Below are 25,971 nucleotides of genomic sequence, written 5' to 3' on the forward strand. Positions count from 1 at the left end.
ATAAAACAGTAACCCATGGTATTGGTAATAATCTGCATCAATAGGCTCGACGCGTTTCTGTGGACTGTATTCCACTTCATCAGGAGAAGATGTGTGATGGGAATCTGAAAAAAATATATATATATAAAGGAATATCCCATAGTTTAAAAATGATAAGAGAAAAAATGGGGAAAAGGCATCCAAAATCTACTCACAATGTAGCTCATTGCAGATCGCGTTGGTATGTGATGCCGGAACTGGCCGAAAGACCCGCCTTACTGGGAGCTGTGGGGGCGCAGAGAAATGGGCAAACCATGAACATGGCGCAAAAGAATAGAAAGAAAAAATAATAATATACCAAGGGGAAAGGAGAAGGAATAGTGACCAGCATAGTGGTGTCAGAGCTTTTCTAAAAGACTTGTGAGTAAGGTGTACTTAGTACAGTGCAAAGTGCTGCTGAATAGCGTGGTGTCTGAGAGTGCTGGAAAAAAGCCCTAGATGAACACCAGAATAAGGTTGTGCAGGCTCTGACACCACTATGCTGGTCACTATTTATTCTCATTTCCCCTTGGTATAGTATGCGCCCCCACAGCTCCTGGTAATGCTGTTTTTTTTGGCCGGTTCCGGCATCATATACCAATGTGATCTGCAATGATCTGAGATACATTGTGAGTAGATTTTGGTTGCCTTTTCCCCATTTTTTCATTTTCTCTTATCATTTTTACCGTATGGGATATTCCTTTATATATATATATATATATATATATATATATATATATATATATATTTTTTTTTTTTTTTTTTTTTTGCAGATTCGCATCACACATCATCTCCTGATGAAGTGGAACACAGTCCACAGAAACGCATCGAGCCTATTGATGCAGATTATTACCAATACCATGGATTACTGTTTTATATTAAACTTTGTCCAATGTTGGTTGGGCCATTGTGCAACTTTGGTACATGTATACAAGTTCATGTCCATACCTTTTTTACCATTATACTTTTATTCATATCACATTCATATTTTTATATATAGATAGTTAATAGATAGATAGTTAATCGATAGATAGATAGATAGATAGATAGATAGATAGATAGATAGATAGATAGATAGATAGATAGATAGATAGATAGATAGATAGATAGATAGATAGATAAATAGATAGTTATTCCTGTTACGTGTATATGCGTTTATACAATAAATTTGTTACTATGTTTTTACCCCAGTGGTCGTGTCACACGTCTCATTTAAAGTCTCAACCTTCTCCCCCATTGTCCTTAAATAAATCACAAGGTCCCAATGGTCTCCCCAATAATTACTATAAAAAATTCTCTGAACAGTTGACTCCTCATATGGCTCTCTATTTTAACTCCTTGCGCAATGGTGGAGAAGTTTTGTTGGATGAGAATAGGGCCTTCATTAGTGTTATACCATAACCGAATAAAGACTCTACTGATATCCTTAATTACCGCCCTATTTTATTGATTGATTGTGACCTCAAAATTCAAACAAAACTTCTAGCTTTACGCTTAGGTACTTTCCTAGCACAGTATGTCCATAAAGATCAATACGGCTTTAGAAATGAACACCAAACATTAGATCAGAGTCATCAGTCTATAGCCTTAATCTCTGAGGTGCGCTCCAACTTGGATTCTTCTCTACCTAGAGAATTGTTACCTCTCTCACTAGACTTTCATAAGGCCTTTGATAGCCTAAATTGGGATTATTTGTTTTCTTTGTTTTTTCAAAGCCTTTGGATTTGGCTCTACCTATATTTCCTATATTTCCCTACTGAAAAAGCTTTACAGCAATCCGTCAGCTCAGATTTCCATTAAGGGTGTTAAGTCGCTTCCGTTTTCTATCCAACGTGGAACATGACAGGGTTGTTCTCTTTCTCCATAGCTATTTGCATTGGTGATCAAACCCTTAACCATAGCGATTCAATCTCATTCTAGCATACATGGTAAATATTGTGGACAACAAGAGCCTAAATGTTCCTTGTTTGCCAACAACGTCCTCATGTATGTCACCAACCCTTAAACTACCCTACCTAATCTATTGACTTTGCTACACCAATTTTCCCAACTCTCAGGACTTTCTTTGAACACCCAAAAAATAGCAGCCCTTAATATTTCTTTACCTACCTCGATGGTGCAGACCTTACACAACACTTATAGCTTTCCATCTGACTCCTTCAATTGACACTCTCTATCAGGCTAATTATCCTCCACTTTTTTATCAACTTTGGGAAGATCTTCGACAGTGGGCAGACTATCCCTTATCTTGGTTTGGCAGAATTAACTCTATTAAAATGACATGACTACACAAAAAACGTTATTATTTTAGAACCCTACCGATTGCTGTCCCGAAAAGAGACCTGCAGCATTTACAATTAGAAGTTCTTCATTTTATTTGGGGCAATAAAAAATCCAGAATGAATAAACTGACGTTGTATGTATCAAAACTGAGTGGTGGACTTGGCCTCCCTAATTATCAAGCTGCTCAAATAATTCAGCTGTCCTATACAATGGCCAAGAGATCCACACCTCTTTGGGTCACTGTTGAAGCTCTCTCGTGCCACCCTTCTGCATTGGTTTGGGATGGAGTAAAGCATCAAAAACCCCTGTCATCTCCACATACCCCACTGGCCCCCCTGTTTTGCAATCCTGAGTTCTCTCCCGGAATGACTCTGATGCCATTTTTATGGTGACTTAATAAGGGGCTTTTTAGGATAGGTGACTATCTCGATGGCGACCAACCACACTCTTTACAATACTTTAAAAATACGTTACAAATGCCCTCAAGTGAATTATTCTGACACAATCAGCTTATTTCTTTTATACGATCTAAACTGAACTTACACTTACAAATTTTGAATCATCTTGTCAAACGAAGAATGTTCTACGGGGACGGTTTTCTACGATGTATACCACTCTTACTGATCCGACCACCAAACTCCCTTATATGTCTCAATGGGAAAGGGATTTGAATACCACTTTTGATTTATCTGACTGGCAAGATATTGCCTATGCATTATCCAAAATATCCATTAACACATCATTAATTGAAGCAAATTATAAAATGCTCCTACGTTGGTATCTAGTCACGACTAGATTTGCGAAGATGCATCCATCTGCATCCCCCACTTCCTTTAGGCACTGTGTCCAGATGGGTACAATGTATCACGTCTGGTGGCAATGTACGGTAGTCACTAAATTCTGGATTTGCGTATTTAATCTGAGACACTCAGTGACAAGGATTAATATCTGTAGATCTCCGGAACCAGCGCTTTTTCAAAAACTTTCTGAGGAGGTTCCAAAAAAATTGACAAAACTCATTACCTATATATTTTTAGCAGCCAGAATAACTATTGCTAAATACTGAAAGCAATTGATGTTTCCCCTTGAGTGAGTGAAGAATAAACTTGATTGCATAATGGTTAAAGATAGACTAAAGCCCCGTACACACGCATCGATTATTGACTGGGAATTTTCGGCCAACGTCCGATCTGCCGATTTTCGGGTTGTTAGTATGATGCTTCCGACAACCGACTCCGACTTTTGAAAAAAATCTGGTGTGCAGGCTATAAAATTTTTGTTGGCCCTCAACACAACGGCCGATTTTCCGTCAGTCAGTACAGATTTCGGCAGACAAAAATCTGATGAGCAAGACTGGGCATGCTCAGAGATGAAAAAACACACGGAAAGTAAACCAGCACATGACATCACTTCTAAAGTAGATTTTTGTTGGCCGAGAAAATTCGTGTGCAGTCTAGGCACATTCCAACCAACAAAACACCACTCTGGACAAAAGTCGGACGATCGGTCGGCCGATAATCGTTGCGTGTGTACGAGGCATTACCTGTATTGTCCGAAATTCCACCAAGAAATTAGATGCGACATGGGATCCATGGATACGATATGTATCCGTACCCTAATGAAATTTCTTTCCTACAATTTTTTCCTCTTATATTTTGATGGAACATATAGTCCTATATTGATGATACATATAGGAATGTACAGTGGGGTTCCGCTATACTTTTTTTTTTTTTCTTTCTTTTTTTTCTTCTCATATGCTTATATATTGTCTTGTTACCCCGACTGATAATTCTATCGAGATTACTCAATGCTGGGATTTCCCGGTTTACTATTAGGAGTTACTGTTAGGAGATTCTTTACGAATAATTAAAGGAAATACATTCCTGTACTTGTATTTGATTTTTGAACTATTGTTCAAAAATTGTGCCTTATCCGGCATTGTCTTATTACTTCAATAAAAATATTAAAATATAAAGATACTGTATATAAAATGAGGCAGACTTGATGAGCTACTTGGTCTTTTTTCTGCTGTCACTTTTCTATGTTTCTATGTAAGGGTTAGTGACTAAATTACTAAAGCCAAAAAGGTTACTTGACAGCCAGGCAACTAGTATTTGAAGAATGAAAAATCAGCAATTGGAGCCCCTATATTTCTCTCAGGAAACATTTCTTTCAGCATATTCCCCTTTATATATGAATTAATATATATGAATATCTTAGTGCACTGCGTTTTTTTATGCATTTCCATTGACGTCTATTGAACCAAAAACGCAATCTGCTACAGGCAAAAACGTCCCTGACCCTTTTCAGAAAAATCACCAGTTGAAAATGCACAGATGTGAATGAGACCCATTGTATATCATGTTAAATAGACTGTAGTGCATTTCTGAAAACCTAAAAAGGCACTGCAAAATGCAAAGGTTTGAACCTAGCCTTAAGGACCATTTATATTTGTGTAGTGTGTTAATGTGCATGCCCTACATGAATAACTGACATGGGCTGTATTAAAGCAGCCCTTTGAAATCAATGGGCATCTGATGCAACAAAACATCCCAGAAATCTGTGATTTCACAAAATGAGTGTGCTTTTTTGAGGTATTGGGATACTATTCAAAATAAATCGCACCACAATGTGTCAATACATTTAATGGTAATGTGTATATTACATACATGTTAATGCGTGAGTTCCCTCAATGCATCAATCTACAAAGTAATTTGTTGCTAAATTCCAGACTCACCAGACCAGCTACCTGTGCAAATATTTTATACATTGGGGTAATTTATCAAAACTCTAGCAGACCGAATATGGAGCAGCTGTGCATGAAAACGTATCAGCTTCTGTCTTCGGCTTGTTCAGTTAAAGTGAGTAATACTAAAGTTTTTTTTAAAATAACAAACATGCCATACTGTGATTTTGCACAGAGCAGCCCAGATGCCCCTCTTCCCGGGTCCCTCACCAGGACTCCTGGCCCCTCCCTCCTGCCGAGTGCCCCCACGGCAAGCAGCTTACTATGGGGGCACCCAAGCCAAGCCACTGCTCTGTGTGTCCATTCTCTCTCCTCATTGTCTTAATGACTTTGATTGACAGCAGTGGGTGCCAGTGGGCCTCAGCCAATCAGGAGGGAGAGTCCCGGACAGCTGAGTCTCTTTTGCAACATCGCTGGATCAAGATTGGTGCTCAGGTAGGTATTAGGGGGGCTGAGGGGGGCTGCTGCACACAGAAGGTTTTTAATTCTTAATGCATAGAATGCATTAACATAAAAAAAACTTCTTCCTTTAGTGCCGGTTCACATATGTGCGGCTGCGGCGATCGCATGTAATGTCGATCATGAATGCTCCTTCATTACATGCGATCGGCTGTGCGGTGCGAGTTCAGCCATACACTTTGTATGGCTGAATTCGCACTGCACCAGCAGCAAAGACGCACAGGACCCTTTTTTGCAGCCGCATCAGGATCGGATCGCACAGTGGTTCACACTTGTGTGATCCGATCCTGTGCGAACTGTAAAGATCGCACTGTGATATGCGATCAAACTGGGGGTGTCGTTAACATTTCATTGACACCCCCAGCGTATCGCATATGGCAGTGTGAACTGCCAGGGGTGCGTTTGCGATGCGGGAACAGGCTGCGAATTTGCAGCCTTCTCGCATCGCATAAGTGTGAACCGGCACTTAGAACCACTTTAAGATTTGAAAATCAAAGAAAGAAGCTGATTTGTTGCCATGCACATCTATTCTAGATTCTGGATGCTCCAGTTTTGATAAATTCCTCATCTCATTTTTTTGCTTGCAAATTGATGTTGTCTATTTAGAGGGTTAGTCTATTTAAAAGAAATACTTTAGTTTTAGATACAGCTCGACGAACTTAATAACTAGTCAGCTTGTAACGTTTCTGAGGAATTCCAGTGACAAAATTTCTATGCCTAAGGGCCCTTTAACACGGGTTCTTCCAGTCTCCTCTATGGAGCAGCCAACAACCGATTTACATTCGACCACCCATAGAGGAGAGCAGACTTTGTCTGTGTCCCCTCTGCATAAGCAGAGCAAACATGGACCAGCCATCCGTTTGCTCAGTGGGGATAAGTGGACACATTTCCCACTGAGCAGGTGGACTCCAGCAGCTTTATTTCCTTGATCTATTCATGAAAACATCTTGGGGTATTCTCATGTCTCTTGTGGCATTATTACATTGCAGTGGGACCCCAACCTTTTTGGCACCAGGGACTGATTTTGGTGTAGCCATTTTGGTTTTCATGGAGTCTCACAACCCTCTGTTATATTAGTGTCAACAGTCCCCCCTTAAATCACATTTCCTCCTTTAAAGCATTCCCACGGTCCCAAGGAGACTGCACTGTAAAGGGGCACTGTGATACAAAGTGGGCTGCAGTCTCCTTTATATCACAGTGCCCTTAGCAACCCACAGCCCCCCCCCCATCACCCATCCCAGTGTACCTTGCAGTCATGGCCCCCCTTTTTCTCTTGCCCCTTCCAGTGCACAGTCTTACTTCGGCAGGGCAGATGCATTTATCAGCCTGTGTCTATTCTTCCAGATATCATCCTATCAGCAGGGCAGGAGGAACTGCAGATCAGGGTGGAGGGCAGGAGCTGCCAAACTTAGCATATTAACAAGCAGGTGATTACCTGCTGTTAATATGAAAAGCATATGAAAAGTCTCCTGCTCTCTGTCCCAATCTGCAGCTTCTCCCGCCCCCTGCCTTGCTGACAGGATGACATTAGCGGCCGGGCGAGAGAGCTGGGAGAATAGACACTAGATGGCATGGCCGCGGTCCGTGACAGGACCATCATGGACCGCGGCCCCCACTCACCTCCTGCTGTGCAGCGACGACCTATTTATTACCAGGCTATGGACTGGTACCAGTCCGCACCCTGGGGGTTGGGGACCCCTGTTACATTGTATTACAAACTATTTAAATAAAGGAATATTGGAGAAAAAAGAAGACCATATACTGAAAACTGTCATTACATAGGTTAACCCCTCCACACACCTATCACAGTACAATAGTTACCCTGATAGTAGCCCTTTCAAGAAAGTTTTCCGGCCTTCCATGGATACCCATCCAACCTAACTTGATTCTGACTGTTCATTTGAACTCATTCAGCAACATATTAGCGTATATATTTATAAATCTGTAAGATTTCAAACAATAATGTTATCATCAGTTTAGAATACGTGCTTAAATCATATCTATGGTCAAAATGTAAAATTATATATTTATTTCCACGTCTACTCCTATTAATCTTAATGACCTTGAAACCTGTAAACTTACTTGACTGCTGAGAAAAATAGGCTCATTTATGACCAACTAATAAACCAACACCTTGCCCCCCAAAAAAGCTGATTAAGTTGGAAATAGGGCAAGGCCACAGCTTTAGTGAACTTTCCAAATGTACCAAACAATGCCAGTCACAGTTATAATGTGAGCACCCCTAAAACATAAACTCACATAGTGTAAGAGGCCTCTCCTTACCATCAGTACCAGACAGGCATTAGACTGACCCCAGAATTTAAAAAAACAACAATGCCAATCACAATTATACTGTGAGCACCCATAAAACATAAACTCACATAGTCTAAGAGGCATGTCCTTACCATCAGTGCCAGACATACATAAGACTGACCCCAGACATTTAACTTAAGGGCATAGCCCATAAAGCAACATCAATTGCTGGCAAGGTCAAAACCGCCAATAAAGCCGTGACAAAACATAACAGCGGGCGGGAGGGTGTGCAATTCTTGTGACAGCTGAATCTCCTTAGAGCAGTTGGATGTGCCGCAGGGTAGCCTTTTCCTAAAGTTTAGGCTCCATCCAGTGACCTCAGGTCTTTGTAGCCAATCCTAAGGGAGTTACTTAACCTCCCTTTTAGGTTCACACCCACAGCGATGTCATGCTCCCAGCAGTCATGGCTCCCTTTCCCTAAAGGAGGTTCAAGAGGCCTTCATTGTGAAGATCCCCATACATTTACTTCTGTATTCTTGTATGGGACAGTAGACAGGATTCTTTTTTACCTTAAAGCTAAGACTTATCTATACAGAAGGATGACACTTCACACAGCTGTTGGATTAAAAGGCCGCGGCCGTTTATTATTTATTCAATAACATTAAAACTCATCAAAGATAAAACTCATAAATAGTAAACCCGACCACTACGATCCAGGTTTATAATAATAAATACTCAATAAAATTATCCATATCAACTCATCATATAACATAAAACATATCGTCCCCCTTTGCAAACTGACAAAGGTGACCCAAAATAATAAACTGGCCGCGACAAAACAAAAAAGGGGAGGGGTGGAGGGGAACCACTCGATCCGGGATGCTGAGGTGGTCTGAGGGTCCCGCTACCTGAGAGCCCCCTTAAATAGGGCTGGGATCAGGCTCAGAAGGCGGGAAGCTATCTGGAAAAAACAGGTACCTCATACAATCTCCCTAGCTACCTGTTATCTTGACTATGATAGGGGCTTATTCAGCCAACCACTAGCTAGAAATCCTGTTTCCCCCTGGTAACTAAATCTTCCTAACTAAGCCCGCCAAACTAAATTCCTGTCATGGCTAACTACCTGTCACTGTCCCATATAGAAAAGGGGTTCGTGAAAACCCCTCTTCTTTCTATTCTGTGACATGTATTCACTATGCCCTGTGAGTAGGCACCCTGCTGTGTCACACATTTCACAGAGACTGCCTTCTGAACTACAAAGGTGCTGAGAGGAGGAGTTTCAGGAGGCAGAGACGTCAGTACAGGAATTACAGCTTGCAAGCAGCAAGGCACCATGGAATATGTAGTCCCTGTACATTTAAAGTATGGGAATGAGCAGAGGAGAAGATGCAAAGCATGCTGGGAATCCAGGAAGTTTTGGAAAGAGATGACCAGCAGAACATAAAGGAGATTTTTCAAGTAAGCTTATATTGAATTGCCAAATACAAACAGGGCTGGCCCAAGACATTGTGCTGCCTGAGTCCAAGAATTAAATGCTGCCCCAACCCCCCCAAAAAAATCACGCCCAACAAAAGGCCCCCACATGCATTATTTTATATAAATATAACCTTTAGAAAATATTATGTATGCTATTATCTTCTTCCATGACTCACTACTGGACCCATCCACCACTGTCTGTCCTCAGTCCTGCTGTCACTCCTGTGTCTGCAGTGCCCACCGTCCTAGAAGATCCAGCCTGTCCTGTGTGAGATGGAGTGCTCTGATGTCTAAAGTCATTGCGCACACAAAAATCATGTGAGGGACGTTCCCAGGAGGAGACACTCTGCCTCCTCATACTCATCAGTTTGCACTACAGGTGGCAATATAAGATGGGGAAATGCCACCCGTAACATGCCGCAAACTGATGACGCACAAAACTGCTGTAAAAAAAAATTCTTGGGAGTCAATTTGCTGCCCCTCTCCAAGTTCTGCTTGGGTCCAATGGACCAAGTGGGACCCATGGTAGGGCCAGCCCTGATTATAACTATTGTTTGTGTTGTTATTACAAAGCTGATGGTATAAAAATGAAAGTGTATGCTGTGGACATAGATCCCCTTTAAAGTGATTGTACCTGTCTCTACCCTGTGATTACTAAACAACGGTCTTCTTTATGTGGAGCAAGCAAATATAAAGTTACCACAAGGGAAATTATAAGAGAATAAAAACCTACGTATTCTGTACTGTGCAAAATGTTAAAATCATGCAGCTGGGAAGCTTGCTGAATGTTAATATCTCTTGCTTTTCACTATCTGATTGCTTTCTGGTTCTAATAGCTGTACAATGCAGCAATGCTTCGACTGGAAAGCTGCTTGTAATGTGAGCAGCCTTGGATCTTATCCCACAGCCATACATACACCCTTTCTAGTTTGGATCACACAGCTTGATTGCACTGGAATGAGTGAGAAAGCTCTAGCCAGCCCATTCATTTATTTATTAGTCAGTGAGAGCGTCAGGGAGGTAGGCAAGAGACAGGGGAGCTCAATGTCATCGCAGTGACACTGCTGCTGTCTATGCCCACACATACTGTCCTCAACAACATCCACACCCACTGATGATGGGTTGCAACCAAATAACTCTCTCACTGGAGGAGTTTATACAACATTAAGTGAAAGCTGCCTGCTACTGCTGCTCTTGTTCGTCAGCTGCTGTCTGATCCCTCTAATAGGAAATCCTTGAGATGTTATAAAAGATACTGGGAGACATAAAGCATCCAACTGGATCCAGCGGACACGTTGAGGACTAAGGTACAGTACTTTTAACAGAATGCAGCAGTCATCCTGCAGCCTCTGCAGCTTCTACCAAAACTAGACTACTGACTCAGGTTGGCTTTTGGGATGCAATGACACCTAAGGACTAGGCATCATTTCTAAAATCAAATCATAGCATAAGGAATAAATAGAAAATACATTGCTTCTTATGGTATTGTATGCTTAAAATTATATTGGCATTTTGTGAACTTAGGGCTGCAGTTAAAGAACTTAAATCATTGATCGTTGATTTTTAGGATGTATGTATAGGATGGATTTTATAGAATTTAAGTAGTTACCTTATTACCCATTCCTTATATTTATTTTTACATATTTGGAGATTATAATATTGATAGATCACTATGTTTATGTTGTAAAGCGCTTCGTAAACTGTCAGCGGTAAATAAATCATGTATGATATTAATAATAATAATAATGATGTTAAGTACAGGCAAGATTAACTAATGAAGTACTACAAGTTTCAGGATATCCTTTCAGATCGCAACTGATAGCATAAACTAGGGCTAGTAAATCTCCAGCAGCAGAAGAAGCTGGGAAGTACTGCTTTTGTGTAGTAAGATTATTCAGGTGACTTACTTGATCTGCACATCAGTTAATTCATGCCATGTAAAGCAAGGCATCATCAGTAGCCGTTGGGTCATCCAAGTCCTGAACGTGCAGTTTAGTGATGGAAGCTTTAATGCTTTTCTGTATCTCAAGAAAAAAGATATACTCACATTTCAAGTCCACGGAGGGTACTTGAAGGACATATTTTTAGAAACTGCAGTTGCAGCCACTTCATTTTGGGCAGACACAATGATAGAAGCATGCCTCATGTATTAGTGACTCTTGTGAGACTTCAGTAGTTGGGAAAGAGTTGCTCTGAATTCCTAATCACAATGCTGAAGTTATGCTGTGTCGGCCCCAGGTTGCACATACGTATTTAATAAAAGTGAAAAGCTCTAATGTCCTATCAATATCATTAGCCCAGGAACTTATGTGACACGTTATGTGCCAAAACAGGTAATTGCCTTTAGTGTTAGGCTAGTAAAGTAATAATATACTTTTGAACCTTGCTATACTAATATACAACACTGTGAGCACATTTAGGCCTTGTAGAGGTCATATAAATTTGTGGTGTCATCAAACTGGCATTGACCTTTCTGTTTGTATGCAGATTTTATCATCTAATACAGCTTCATTAGAGTTAGTAATATAATCTCATAATTCGATGTGGTGCCACTCTTAAAGGATGATATTAGGCCTTTTTGTGGCCAAAGGCCATTTATAAGAACGGCATCTGATCTATCACTTATATATATCTCTAACGTAGTAAAATATCTGCAAGAGAGGATTTAGACGGAAACTGTTATTCCCTCCTATTAAGGCTATATTTGGGATAGAGACATTACTTGCAGTAAAGTCAAACAGGTCCATAGCTTTATTACACTGATACCAGTTTATAGCTTCAAAATCAGAGAATGTTAGCTTTTTTGCAGATTATCTTTATAGCTAGACTCATCTACATGCAAAGTTACATATAATGATTTAACTTCTAAAGAGTTTTTAATTCAACTCAGCCAGTCTAAGAACTCCGGCACCCCTTACAAAGAGCACAGCCAGGTCTACCATTCCTTGAGACCTCTTTGTAGACAACACAGCAGTTGATCAGTAAAGACCGGCCTAGGATCACCAACAGAGTCTGATTGGAAAAAACCTAAGGTGTGTTCCCATGTATGGCCATTGGTGAATCGACAAAAAATTTGGATAAAGTAATAAGGGAAGATAACCTCCCAGAGGTGACCGTTGATCAAACACAATATGTATATGAAAAGAAAAGAGGAAGATAGAGGATCCCCCCCATAAAACAGATCAACTAAGTGCCCTTAGTTGATCCGTTTCATGGGGAGGATACTCTATCTTCCTCTTTTCTTTTCATATAGAGTCTGATTGGACCAAGAAGGCACAGCAGCACTCTGCCGCTGTCATCTCTGTGTTCAACAAGGCAAAATAGTCCTGATTGGTTCAAATTTCTGACCCTCCCTCTACCAATGCATATGCTACAATTTATAAAGGAGACTGATAATCAAAAATGGTTTTGGTTTTTGTATTGCTTGTATGAAAAACAGATTTGATGATTGTTAATGAAAATACAATGAATTTAAATCAATAATATTTTTCCTGTCTGTGTCTAATATGACTTTAGAGGTTCTTGATCAATCAGTTGGGAAAAAAGTCCTGCATGCTAAAGTCTGGTGGGTTTACCTGCATTTTCAGGTCCATTCAAGTCCATTCAATTTGAGTCGTACAAAAAGTCAATGCATCTGAAAGGCATGTCATTGAAATTCACATCATTGTGGACTTTCTGGTGTAAAAGCTTTATAGTGAACCTTGAATTAGAGAGATGAGCCCCTTTTGTTGACTTTTGTGAGGAGTGAATAGTTCCCTGGCTGTCATGCTCAATATATGCTTTCATTACTTTGTAATTAAAGAATCCAAAATGACCTTGAAGCCAGGGAAGACAGAAGGCCCAGTCTGTTCTTTTTTAGGGGTTATTGGCAAGGAAACGTCTAAAAAAAAAACAACAGCAGCTGCCGATCCAGGCATCTGGTTGGATTCCGACTTTAAAGTTGGGATCTTTCCCTAGCTTGGACCCGCTAAGTGACATCAACCTGACAGCTACCTTTAGAATGAAATGCATTCCTGTGATCCATAGGGGAAGTATAGCCTTGGCTATGTTTCTCCTTTAACGCCTACGTTTAGCCAAAAATGAAAAACAAAAACATAAGTGCTGACTATACCTGCCCTTCCTGCTACCCCCCCCCCCCCTCCATTCACAGAAACTGCACAATAGCTTCAATGAATGAGAAACAATCTATCATTTATCCACCTGTCGTCCATTCATGGATCGTTGATTGCATATGACAGGTCCCTTGGCTCTATTAACCCCCCTCTGCACCGGAAAAAATATGGCAGCAAAGGTATAGGAGGGATCAGAGGATGGGAGATTTCAATGAATCCCACAGCCAGCAGCACAAGGGACACATCAAAATGACTGTAAGCAAGGTCCCCTGATTTCTTTTTTTTATTTTGGGCTCAACTTAGGGACTCGTTATGAGAGAACAATGGAGGATACAAACTCTCTTTTTGGGAATGTTAGTTCTCTGGCTATAATGCTACGTAAATTGCTAATCTGGAACAGGTATAGAGATAAGGAAATCGGACTCTTTTCCCAACACCCATTTATAGTATATTTGTTTCATTTCTGACTCCAAAAGTGCTTAGTGAAACTTCAATTCCGCTGTACAAGCTTCACCCCCCCCCCCCATTCCTTCGCCACTGCAATCATAATGCATGTTCAAATGTGTCAAAGGGCTCTACCCAGCCTTTGGGTCCTGGCAGAACCCTTTAGCACATCTGCACATGTGCAGATGAATTCTCGCACACGGGCAAAGATGGCAAAGTCTCCTTACTTCCCCTAATACACATCTTTGCCTCATGTCCAACTGTAAGAGAGGGAGTGGGGAGGAGGCAGGGCAACATGACCTATATTTTAGGGTGAAGGTCCACTTTAAGTTAAACACAGCCAGGCAACTAGCATTTTTATAAATAAGTCAAGCAATGGCTAAACCCATGCTTCTCATTACAGAGTCAATTTAAGCTTGCAATGAATCTTTGTTTTTTATAGAATTTTATGAACAAATTCATTTTTCACAGATCAGATACCACAACCCTGTTTTGTAGTGTAACTTGAATAATAGCCTATATAAAATGAACAATTCAATTCTTCTTCATCAGTTCAGAAGAGTTCTGTCCTAGCATATAACCTTGGGACAGTACTGTTCATAATATATAGTAGGGAAATATCACAGAGGACCTAGATATAATTAGGTCAAAATCAAGTAATAGTTTATTCCCTGAGGATTCCAGAAAATTCACTTTGACTAACTAGGGATGTTTATATCCAAAGACAGCTGTGTGCCAAGCAGTCAATGTGAATAGTTTGATGGCTGGGCTGATGGATTATGAAAGATGAAAAATGCATGGAGTAGACATTAGGCTGCCACAGGATGTCAATTGTATGCTGTATTATCCCATTATCCATCAATAGGACAGAAACAACGCACTGACTAATCATTTTACTATTTTTGATCTACATATCTACATTGCTGCACCTGAAATAAATACTATAAAATCATTTTCAGCTACATAATATAGACATTACTTTGCAATGCAAAATATTATTTATGTGTTTATAATGTGGGTATTTTAGTTATTTAAGTCATAAGTTTAATTTGATAATATTTCATATCTTGCAAGTGTTCCCCAATCCGTCTTCTGAAACCAAATCCCTCCTTCTTAGTTGGCCCATTTTTGATATGATATACATGGACCTCTATAAAAAATTGGAGTATTCACCTATCAAAATTGTTCTACTGTACTAAAACTTTAATCTAACCTATAGCCTTTTTTTTTTTTAAAAGCCAGTATAAAGGAAAAAAAAATAATTGCATTTAATTCTTTATGTTTTATGTCATTGGGGGCTTGGTGGGATTATAACATTTGTCACAAGAACAGGCATTCCCAATGGGGGATAAATATTTCTGGTGGCAACTATTCTGGCGTCAGTTCAGATTTTTTAATTTACCCTCACTTTCATTCCCGGTAACATTGGTGACCAGAACAATTAGAGCGACGGAATTTTCCTAACAGGACTACAGACTGCATAAAATGCTTGCCACTCTACCTACATCTAATAAAAAAAAGTTTTTCCTTTAGTTATACTTTAGTTAGTGATGAATGAATATATCATGTTTATTCTTCCAGAAAAAAATATTAGCAACAATTTGCTTTTTCAGGCAGTGCGATAGATGCCAGGTGTACAAAAAAGGAAAATGCTTTTCTGACAGTTGTGGACATCTTAGTATCACACCTTTATTATGTCCAAAAATATGTGGATTCTGCTGCAAATGACTGGGCTCAGGTGTTTTCAGTAAAGGCTACTGTGAAGTTTGGAGGAGGCCCTTTCTTCTGTTCCAGCATGACTGTGTGCCTGTGAACATAATAAGGTCAATAAAGACATGTTGTATTGTGTTTGGTATGGAGAAACTCAAACGGCCTGCAAAGAGCCTAGTTTACCAACTTTGGGGCAAACAGGAAAGCAGATTATGAACCTGGTCTTCTCATCTAACATCAATGTATGCAGCTCTCTTGGGATCCAGCACCAGTTTTCCTTTCTGAAGCACAGCCAGAGGTACTTTTGAGTTTTATCCAGAGTGCCGTTGCCATGCTTCTGATCAATGCTGTTAGTGCAAGGGCGATGCTGAGGAAACCAGGAGTTATGGACAGCATCCAAGTCATGGACCTTGCCTATATGGACTCTATGTCTGGGCAAATACATTATGTTAGTTAGGATAAGGGACTTTTGTTGCTCTAAAGAAAAAACTGTTTGCCATCTGAATCTAATTGGGAGGGTCTGGTTCCCTCCAGCTCCATCAAAACATCATTTTTAAATGAGCAGTGATTTACTGATGCTTAACCACTTCCCACCAGCCCGCCGACAAACGACAGCAGAGCGGTGCATCTCTCGTTCTAGGACAACATCATATGATGGCGTCCAGTTTAGTGGACATGGTGCGGGCCCAATCTCAGCAAAGAGCCGCAGCTCTTTACCCATGTGATTATCAGTGCCCTGATTATAATGCAGCAACAGTGCCCATCAGTGATGCCACTCTGTGTCCATCAGTGACACCAGTCTGTGCCCATCAGTGACACCAGTCTATGCCCATCAGTGTGGCCAGTCGGTGCCCATCAGTTATGCCAATCATTACTGCCTTTAAGTGCCCATCAATGCCTGCCCATCAGTGCCGTCCATCAGTGCTGCTAATCAATGCCACCTATCATTTCCCATAAGTGCTGCCTATCAGTGCCCATCAGTGCCACCTATTAGTGCCCATCAGTGCTGCCTATCAGTGCTCATCAGTGCTGCATAGCAGTGCCACCTATCAGTGCCCATCAGTGCTGCCTATTAGTGCCTGCTCATCAGTGCCACCCCGTCAGTGCCCTTCAGTGCCGTCTCATTAGTGCCCATTCATAGTGCCCATCAGTGCAGCCTATCAGTGCTCATCAGTGCAGCCTCATCAGAGCACATCAGTGAAGGAGAAAAATTACTTATTTACAAAATTTTCTGACAGAACCTAAGAAAAACTTTTATTTCTTCCAAATTCTGTACTTATTTAATTTTTTTTTTTAGCAAAAAAAACATCTGTGATTAAATACCACCAAAAGAAAGCTATATATGTGTAAAGAAAATGCTAAAAAAATGTATTTGGGTACAGTGTTGTATGTCCGCGCAATTGTCATTCATAGTGTGACAGCGCTAATAGCTACAAATTGGTCTGGGCAGGAAGGGGGTGAAAGTGCCCTGTATTAAAGTTGCTAAAGTGAAACCATAAAAATGAGAAATAACAAAAAAAATTAAAAAAATCTTTGATTATAGTGCCTGGTAGGTCCACTTAGTCTGCCTGTAAAATGGCACATCTGTACCCAGTATAGAACCTGCTGCAGTAATAATGACATTTACAAGGCCAAAAAATGACATTTTCACTGCAAGCTTTCTTTATTTTGTAAATAAACGCTTGAGGAGCCAGTCTGTATGACGAGGCCACAATTTAGTGCACTCGGAAAACAAGATTAGAGATTTTTTTTGATAAGTTCTGGTTTCTCTTTTGCAAACTTTGGATGTAAGTAACAGGTGTGGAAAAACTGGGTTTTGGGTGTTGGTGGTTCCTTTACACCATAACCCTATAGAGGTACTGTTGATGAATCAAGTAATGGCTGTGCATCATCAAGGAGCAAGTGGCTGACACTGTGTTCAAATTACTTAGCTGACTCCTCCATGCATGATGCTGGGGCTATGGCAGGAGTAGCTGTGGACAAGGAAACTAACAAGGAGAATAAGCTACTCTGGCAGCTGCAATGCACTGCGCACTAGTCTCTGCTTGGTTCATGGAGGATGAGGGGGAGGATGGTTTAGTAAACCAGTCCACCACCTCCTCTGCATGCTGTAGCTGGATAGCACAGGCAACATCACTAAACAGAGGAAAACATGCCCTGCCTGAGGACTGACCATGTCCCCTTTGCCTATGAACACATACGCTGCTGGCCCCCTCACTGGTGCCATGGGAAAGTCTGCCTCTCCACTGTGTGGCAGCGCAGAGCATTGTGGTCATTTGGAGGGACGAACCGTTCACCCAACACTAGCTGTAACAGTGTGAGGAAAGGAATGCCTATAATCGGCAAGTATGTTTACATTGTGATCAACTGTGATTGTCCCTCTACCCCCATCACAAAGTGTGTCAAGTGTATGCCACAGCGGGGGTGCAGGGGGCGCGGTTCTGGGAGGACGTCAACAGCTCCCTCCTAGAACTGGATGACTGCACTGTAGCCATCATTTGGCTATAGCACAGTCAGTAAATGGTTAAAGTGGTTGTAGACCCTTACATATACCCGGTGAAGTGACTAGCCCAATTCACATAGATGAAACAGATCCTCTACAAAAGTTGTACCTGTTTTTCTGCAGTTTTCACTTCTCTACAGCCTTTCAAAGTCCAAAATTTGTCTGAGCTTTCAGAAAGCAGAGTAGAGGAGCTGAAGTTACACTCTGCAAAGCACAGTAAACGCTGATTGGAGAGAAGGTACACAGCCCCCTTAACACAGCATGCAGGAACAGAGCTGAGGCTGTCAATCATAGGCTGTGTGCTGGAGCCCCCTCCCCTCTCACCTTTCTTGGTGTCAGGAAAACTTGAAACCTGAACAGAAGTAACTCATGTAGATAGTAGAGAAAGTAGAAGGCAGACAGAAATTACACTTAGTGCTCTGGATTGAGACAAGAACACACTATAGAGGGATATGCTTTGTTTATGAACAGTTTACAAACAAGGCCATGATCAATGGCAGTCCTGAATGAATGTCAGGTCCAAGTAATTAAATTAAACTCGTATTTTTTTTTTTATTACCATCATTCAAGAAGAAATGCAAAAGACGTTTCAAAAGGAGGGGGAAGAGGAAACAGTAATCTTGTGTTGTCTCCAGGACTTTAACTCCAAAATGTAAAAATGAATGACATGTTCACTTTATCTATCCACAGTATATGGTAAATGTTGCTGTTTCAATCAGGCAATTCTCAAATTATTGTTCAGTTATATTACAGTATTTAGGTGTGACCTTTTTGCAACCCAGAATGTAATTTAGGTTATATATAAGGTAATAAGTGTAATATCTTCCAGAACAGCTTACTCTGGTTTGCAGGATATCTACTTATTGTAGCTTACGAATAAGAGGAAATAGTCCGCCTGCTTGAAATGTATTCCCACGCTCCTGTTTATTCTTTGGGCACTAAGAATACTGCTAGCTTCATAATTAACATTCAAAAACATCTGTTCCTCAAATGAGAACATCTTAAACTAAAATGTATTTTCATTACAGTCTCTGTATATAGTGTAGTGAATTCCCCCAATAGCCTTTTTCAGGTGAGCTTTGTGTATCATTGTTGGTTTGCAATATTTAGCCAAACCTTGTTCTTTTAGCTTTAGACATATTGTAGATTTAAAAGAATATTTAAAACCCCTGTCATTTTATCTTTTGCTTTCTGGGTCCTATTCAGAGGATTTCTCTTCATTTCTTGTCCCAGAGACTCAACAGAGTAGACATCTCTAGAGGGTAGAGTCCTGGCTTGCTCGTGCATGGTCCCCCAGCGTCACCCGCTCAGTCCTGGGTTATTTATAGGCTGGGGGAGGTAGCGGCGGCAGTGGCGGGAAAATTCTGGGCGGGCCATGTGGGCAGGGCACAGGCGGGGGAGGAGGAGGAGATGATGAGACTGACTGACTGAGTCTGTGAGCGACTGAGACCGAGAGGCGCACGCCGCGCATGCGCAGTCAGATTGTCTCGCCGCAGCCATCGTTTAAACGGGCATTTTTTTGTGCTACGGGCATTTACGGGCAGGAGAAAAGTGCCCTGATTTTACGGGCTGTCCGTAAATATACGGACGGTTGGCAACACTGGTTGTCACTGAGGGTGTCCTAATTTCGATCTATCTTCTGTTCTGGTGGCAGCTATACATTTTGTACTTCCCATCACGTTCTTTTCCGTGGAAATGGCCAGCAGAACAAATTGAGAGGGTATCTGTAATTGTACATTGAAATGTATAACCAAATGTAGAGCCAACATTTTTATTTTAAGTTTTGGAACACAGAAGGGGATATTTAAAACTCCTATCAGTTTATTTTTGCCGTCTGTGTGCCATTGGCGAAATTACGCCTCACTTTCTGCCCTGGTGACACCACTGAAATTTCAGTGTAAGAGGAGAAGCATCTTCAAAGTGAGAGGAATTCCCCTCTTAGGCTTCTTTCACACGGGCCGGATATGGTTTTGCTCAGCAAGGGATCCATCCGCTGAGCCCCCGCTGAGCCTCCAGAAGCTGCCCGATGACAGGTCCATGTCCGCTCTGCTTAAGCAGCACCCTCCTCTATAAGAGGTCAAATGCAAAAGGACCAGCTGTCTGTTTACACGCAACTGCCATCCGATCCAGGCCAAATGGAGGGGAACAGATGTCCCTTCTGCTTGTTTTTGCCAGATCAGAGGTTTATATCTGGCTACCCATAGAGGAGAATTCAGGGTCCAGTTGGCCAGTGTGAATGGGGCCTTAGATAGTTTCTGCTGAAACAGGTGTCCTTATTTACCATCACCAATTTTGGATGTCACCTTCTGTCTCAGTGACAGAGGTTACCAAGACGTACAGATTAGACATGTGCAGAATGAAAACATTTGATTTGTTTTGTTTGGTTCATTGTTTACATAAATGTCTTTAGTTAAATTTGTATAATTCATTTAATTCGTTTCTGGCATCCATTTCGTCTAATTGAAATCAAATCAATTTGAATTCAGGAAATTTTAATCAATTCGAATTCCAATCAAATTGCATTGGAATTAAAATTATTTTCGAATTGTATTCCGATCGAATTCCATTTGGAATCTAATTCATTCTATTCTAAATTAAAATTTATGAAAATGGTTAGATTCTTTCTAATCCATTCTATTCTGTTGTTTAATCTATTCTATTCTTTTATTTTTTATTCTATTATTTTCATTTCTATTATATTCTATTATTTTCTATCCTATTCTCATTCAAATTTATTCTATTCAAAATTTGAATTATGGAAAACAGTTATATTGTTATATTCTTCCTATTCTTTTATTTTCTATTATTTTCTTTTCTATTCTATTCTATTCTATTCTTTTCTATTCAAATTCAAATTTATTCTATTAAAAATTCAAATTTCAGAAGATGGTTATATTCTTTGTATTCTATTCTATTCTATTTCTTTTTTTTCTATTCTATTCTTTTCTATTCTAGTCAATTATATTCTTTTACTTTCTATTCTATTCTAATCTATTCTATTTGAATTCAAACTTATTCTGTTTGAATTTTGGGAAATGGTTATATTCATTATATTCTAGTCTATTGTTTTTCTAATTTTATTCTATTATTTTATATTCTATTCTTTTCTATTTTATTATTTTCTTTTGTAAAATTCCAATTTCAGAAGATGGTTATATTCTTTCTATTTTATTCTATTCTTTTTTATTGTATTGTATTCTATTATTTTATAGTCTATTCTTTTCTATTTTTTTCTTTTCTATCGTAGTCAAATTCAAATTTATTCTTTTTTAAATTTGAATTTCAGAAGATGGTTATATTCTTCCTATTTTATTTTATTTTTTATTCTATTCTATTCCTTTATTTTCTCTTCTATTTTATTATGTTCTTTTATTTTCTATTCTATTGTGTTCTGTTTTATTCTATTCATTTATTTTCTATTTCTATACTTTATTTCTGTTCTATTTTTTTTCTATTCTATTTTTTTCTATTCTTTTATTTTCTATTCTGTTCTGTTTTTCTCTATTAACTATTCATATTTGATTCAAAATCTATTAGGATTTCGTCCGAAATTTTTTTTTTTCGTTATTTCGGATTTGTTTAGATTTGTTACTATTGTAATTCGAAAATTTGGATGCATCAGAATTTCCGAATACTAAAATTTTTTTCCGAATTTCAATTTCAATTTGATATGCCTGGGGGGATTGTGTCCATGGTTCTGAAGGCCAAAGACCCCAGACTCAATCTCAGACTGTTAATCACGAGTTTGTGCTGGCCTGTTTACGGACGTGATGTGCTCGGCCAACCCCGGCAGGAGGGAAGAGATGGATTTGTACTTCCATCCTGTGGTTGACTTAGGATACAAATATGGAGGCTCTGCGTTTTACGACTACCACCGCTCGTTTGCAGCCAGAGCCGCAGCCAAACTTGCACAGTTCCAAACCAGCATGAATTGGAGCATTGGACAGCGAGTTGTTCTGCCGCCACTTTGCGGGTCTGCATTCCCCATTTTGCGCCATTTGCTAGTCCTCCACTCACACAGCAAACTGGTGCTCCAACACGGACGCCAGACGTTTCTTGACCTTCCCCTCTACCTCTAGTGCCACTCAAGGCATGCTTGCCCCTATGCAACATCCTCAGGTGGACAAGTTGGGACGGCCCATCCAGTTACTAGGCAATACACCTATCTGCTACAACTTCAGCTATGGCACTTGCAGCTTCAACCAATGCCGACTGCTCTACATTTGTGTCAACTGTCATAGAGCTAATCCCAAGAGCACATGCACCCTCAAGCGTCCCAACTCATCCTGACTGAGCCGGGTGAATGTACGATGGCTGGAGTTCTACCTTTCCTCTCACCCGTCACCCGGATGCGCACTATTCCTGGTGCACGGGTTTATCTCTGGATTCCACACAGGGCTCATCAACTTACCCCATGCCACCCATGAGTGCAGGAACCTCCACTCATCCTCCACTGACAAACAGGCTATTTTATCGGCCCTTTCGCTGAGTCGCGATTCGAGACACGGAGAGTTAGCCCTATTGGGCTTGTCAAGGGCAAATTCTCAAATAAATTACATTTGGTGTACGACTTGCCCGTGCCTCATTCCTTCCACATCTCCAGTCTTAACTCACTGATTCCTTCCAAAGAGTTCTCTCTCAAGTATGCGTCCATTGACTTAGCTATACAGTCCATCATTAGTGTAGGCACAGGCACATGGATGTTTAAGGTGGACATTTCATATGCTTTTAAGCACTTACCCAGTGAACCTTCCTTGTGGCAGCAGCACAGCATCAAATAAAGAGATTCATACTACTTCGCTAACAAACTGACCTTTCGGCTCAAAGAGCAGTCCATGGCTCTTCTAAACGTTTGCTCAGTTCCTCACCTGGATCCTAACTCACCAGGCGCAGTGCCAGGAAGTCATCCATTACCTGGAAAACTTCCTGTTGATTGAACGGCCCGACAACCCCTCCTCAGATTTAGTCAAATTAAGGGTAGTGTTCGGCTCCTCAACATGCCCATAGCGGAGCATAAAGTGCAAGGCCCCTCACAATCCATCACCTTCCTAGGAATGCCCCTTGACACCTGCTCTATGCAGGCCAGCCTACCCCTGACAGACTGTCCTGGCTTAGGGCGGTCATTCACGCCTTCACCACCTCACAAAGTTGCCCCAAGAGACAGCTGCAGTCCCTGCTAGGCATGCTGAACTTTGCTATGAGGATTGTCCTTCTGGGGCATTCCTTCATTTCTCGCCTCCTGGTCTTCCTTTCCCACGCACAGGACCCCGATCAAACCATCAGGCTAGACCAGGCAGCTGCTGCAGAGCTAGCAATGTGGGACAACTTCCTTGAGAACTGGAACAGCGTATCCATGTTCATACCAGCAGCTTCAGCCTCTTCACCTCATATAGTAACAGATGCAGCAGCCTAAACAGGCTTCACAGCCATTTTTGGCACCCATTGGATTGCAGATCCATGGCCCCAGGAAATCCTCCTGGTCCCTGGGTTTAGCCAGACACCCTCATTGTTCGAGTTCAGGTCTGAGGACACACCTGGGCGGGGCAGACCGTGGTTTTCTCCACTGACAACTTAGCCACAGCTAAGATTGTCAACAAAGGCAGGTCCAAGTCCCTGGCCCTCATGTCCTTCCTACACAGGCTGGTGCAGCTATCCCTTCACTACAATTGTAATGTGCACTGTACTTACATACCTGGCAAGTGCAATCTCGCAGCAGACATACTGTCCCACCTCATTTTTCCTTTGAATTTCTTACAGAGGCCCGGAGCCAACCCAACCTCATTTCCTATCCCACCTTGGTCGCAGCTAATGAAGGGCTAAAAGATCACCTTCACAACGCTGCGCTGCTCAAAAACTGGTCACTGTCGCCCAAACGTACTAAAAGCCTAGTGCACCGCCTGGAACGCATATGGCACATGCCCCGGGACGGGCACGAGTTACATCAAGCACGTCCTGGCCACACTCAGGCCACACACACTGTCTTACTGCCACACTCATCTGAGCCTGTCTCACAACACTGTCAGACTGTACCTAGCTGGCATCCAGCATTTCCTCTCCCTACAAGCCCCTGGGAAACCCTCGTTGTTTGTGACCCATGCGGTCAAAGCCTTGCTGCGTGGCACCAAGAAACATCAGCCCGTAGCCAGTAGCAAAAGCTTGCCCATATCAAGTTCCACGTTGCGGAACATATCAGCCATCCTGTCACGGTCCCCCTTTGGCTTGCTCCCCAGCTTGGTTATCCAAACAGCTATCTACCTGACCTTCTACGGCTTCCTATGGCCTGGTGAGTTCACTCACAGGGGCCCTGGTTGCCAGGTGCTATGCAGGTGCCATCTGGCCTGCCTTCAAGACCATTTTGTCCATCTGGCAGTGTCCAAAACTCATCAATCCGGCACCGGGGTCGACATCAAATTCTTCCAGACCCACAAAGAATGGTGTCCAGTAGCGGTTCTGGACCAGTTGTTTTCACACCTGCCAAGCCAGTCTAGCCCCATCCCATTGTTGCCTTTTCCTTCCAGCCCACTAACAGCTAACAGTCATGTTATCAGACATGTTTGCATCCTCCTGGCTGATCTACGCCTCAACCCTAACCAGTTTTCTGGGCACTCCTTCCGCATTGGAGCGGCTTCGGCCGCTTCCTGACAAGTGGTGCCTGGTCATGTCATCAGAAAATTAGGCAGATGTTAATCCACTGGCTTTACCCTGTATATTCGGAATCCCTAGGTTGAGATGTCGCAAGCCTTCACCAAGCTTGCCCAAAAAATGTCATGTATACCAATAAAACAGCTTTCCCTATCCTGGTATTTTTGTCCCCTTTTTGGTGTACCGACCAGCTTGACCAGGGCACACCTCAGGTCTGTGGTATGTTGTGAGTCTTGTGGCGTCTTTATGTGGTTTCACATCTATCCCGGTTGGAGGGCTCCCATCATAAATTAGAAGTCTAGTATGGTAGCCTGAATTAATGGGAGGTGCCTTGGGGAGGGGGGTATTTAAGCAGCCCACTCACCTGTGTTCCTTGTCGGTTCCAGTGCATGATACCCTCCCTCCCATTTCGTTTACAGGGCACTTCCTTCACATCCCTCTTCTACAATCAACCATTACTTATCTTGGGTATGCCCCCTTTTTGGTGTACTGGCCAGGGCACACCTCAGGTCTATGTTATGTTGTGAGTCTTGTGGCGTCTTTATGTGGTTTCACATCTATCTCGGTTGGAGGGCTCAGACTATATATATATATATATATATATATATATATATATATATATATATATATATATATATATATATATATATATATATATATATATATATATATATATATATATATATATATATATATATATACTGTGTGTATACATACTGTGTATGTGTATATATATATATATATATATTTATACACACACACGCACACACTATTGCATGTGTCTTCTATTGCAATGCCTGTCCTCAGACATTTGTTTCCTGGGCTAGGCAAAGGGAGGAGAGCATTTTTAGAGAAGAAGGGTTCTCTATGCACAAAAAATTGCTTATTGTATGTTTACAGGCACTTTATTTAATCTATGGGGTCAAAAACATTCATTTACACCAAAAAAGCTTGTGTACATTTTGATCATAGAGTATAGAGTGTCAGGAAACAAAGTGTACAACAAAGATAATTAGAAATAGAATAAGATTTGGCATGTTGAGCATAATCATGCAAAGGGAAATGAGCCAAATGTGAATGTGGGCTAAAATTCCAAGCACTGGGGCTCTACGCAGCCATACTTGTGTAAACGATCATGCTTCTAGCTCCAGTTCTGGTCACAAAAATCCTACTGATGCTTAGTTAGAAAAGTTTGAAAGCAGACAGCTACTTATTAGTCCTTCTCTCATGTTCTGCTGGTAGAATAAAATAATATTGGCCTGCAGGGTAAGCCTTCAGGCCAGATGGGTGAGCCAGGTAACGCCCCACACTCATTCATCACTCAC

The 25,971-nt window shown here is 41.2% G+C and overlaps 1 protein-coding gene across 1 annotated transcript in view; it reads left to right on the forward strand.

The window, feature by feature from the left end:
* Positions 1-10,194: 10,194 nt before the first annotated feature.
* The window catches only part of LOC309563952 (PALM2-AKAP2 fusion protein-like), a 188,549-nt gene continuing 172,772 nt past the window's right edge, over positions 10,195-25,971 (forward strand). The window contains exon 1 of the mRNA XM_082268582.1: positions 10,195-10,542. The gene's annotated coding sequence lies outside the window, so the exon portion shown is untranslated. The remainder of the gene's footprint in view (positions 10,543-25,971) is intronic.

The sequence above is a fragment of the Pelophylax lessonae genome (assembly GCF_965119305.1).
Source record: "Pelophylax lessonae genome assembly, chromosome: 1".
NCBI classification, from domain to species: Eukaryota; Metazoa; Chordata; class Amphibia; order Anura; family Ranidae; genus Pelophylax; species Pelophylax lessonae.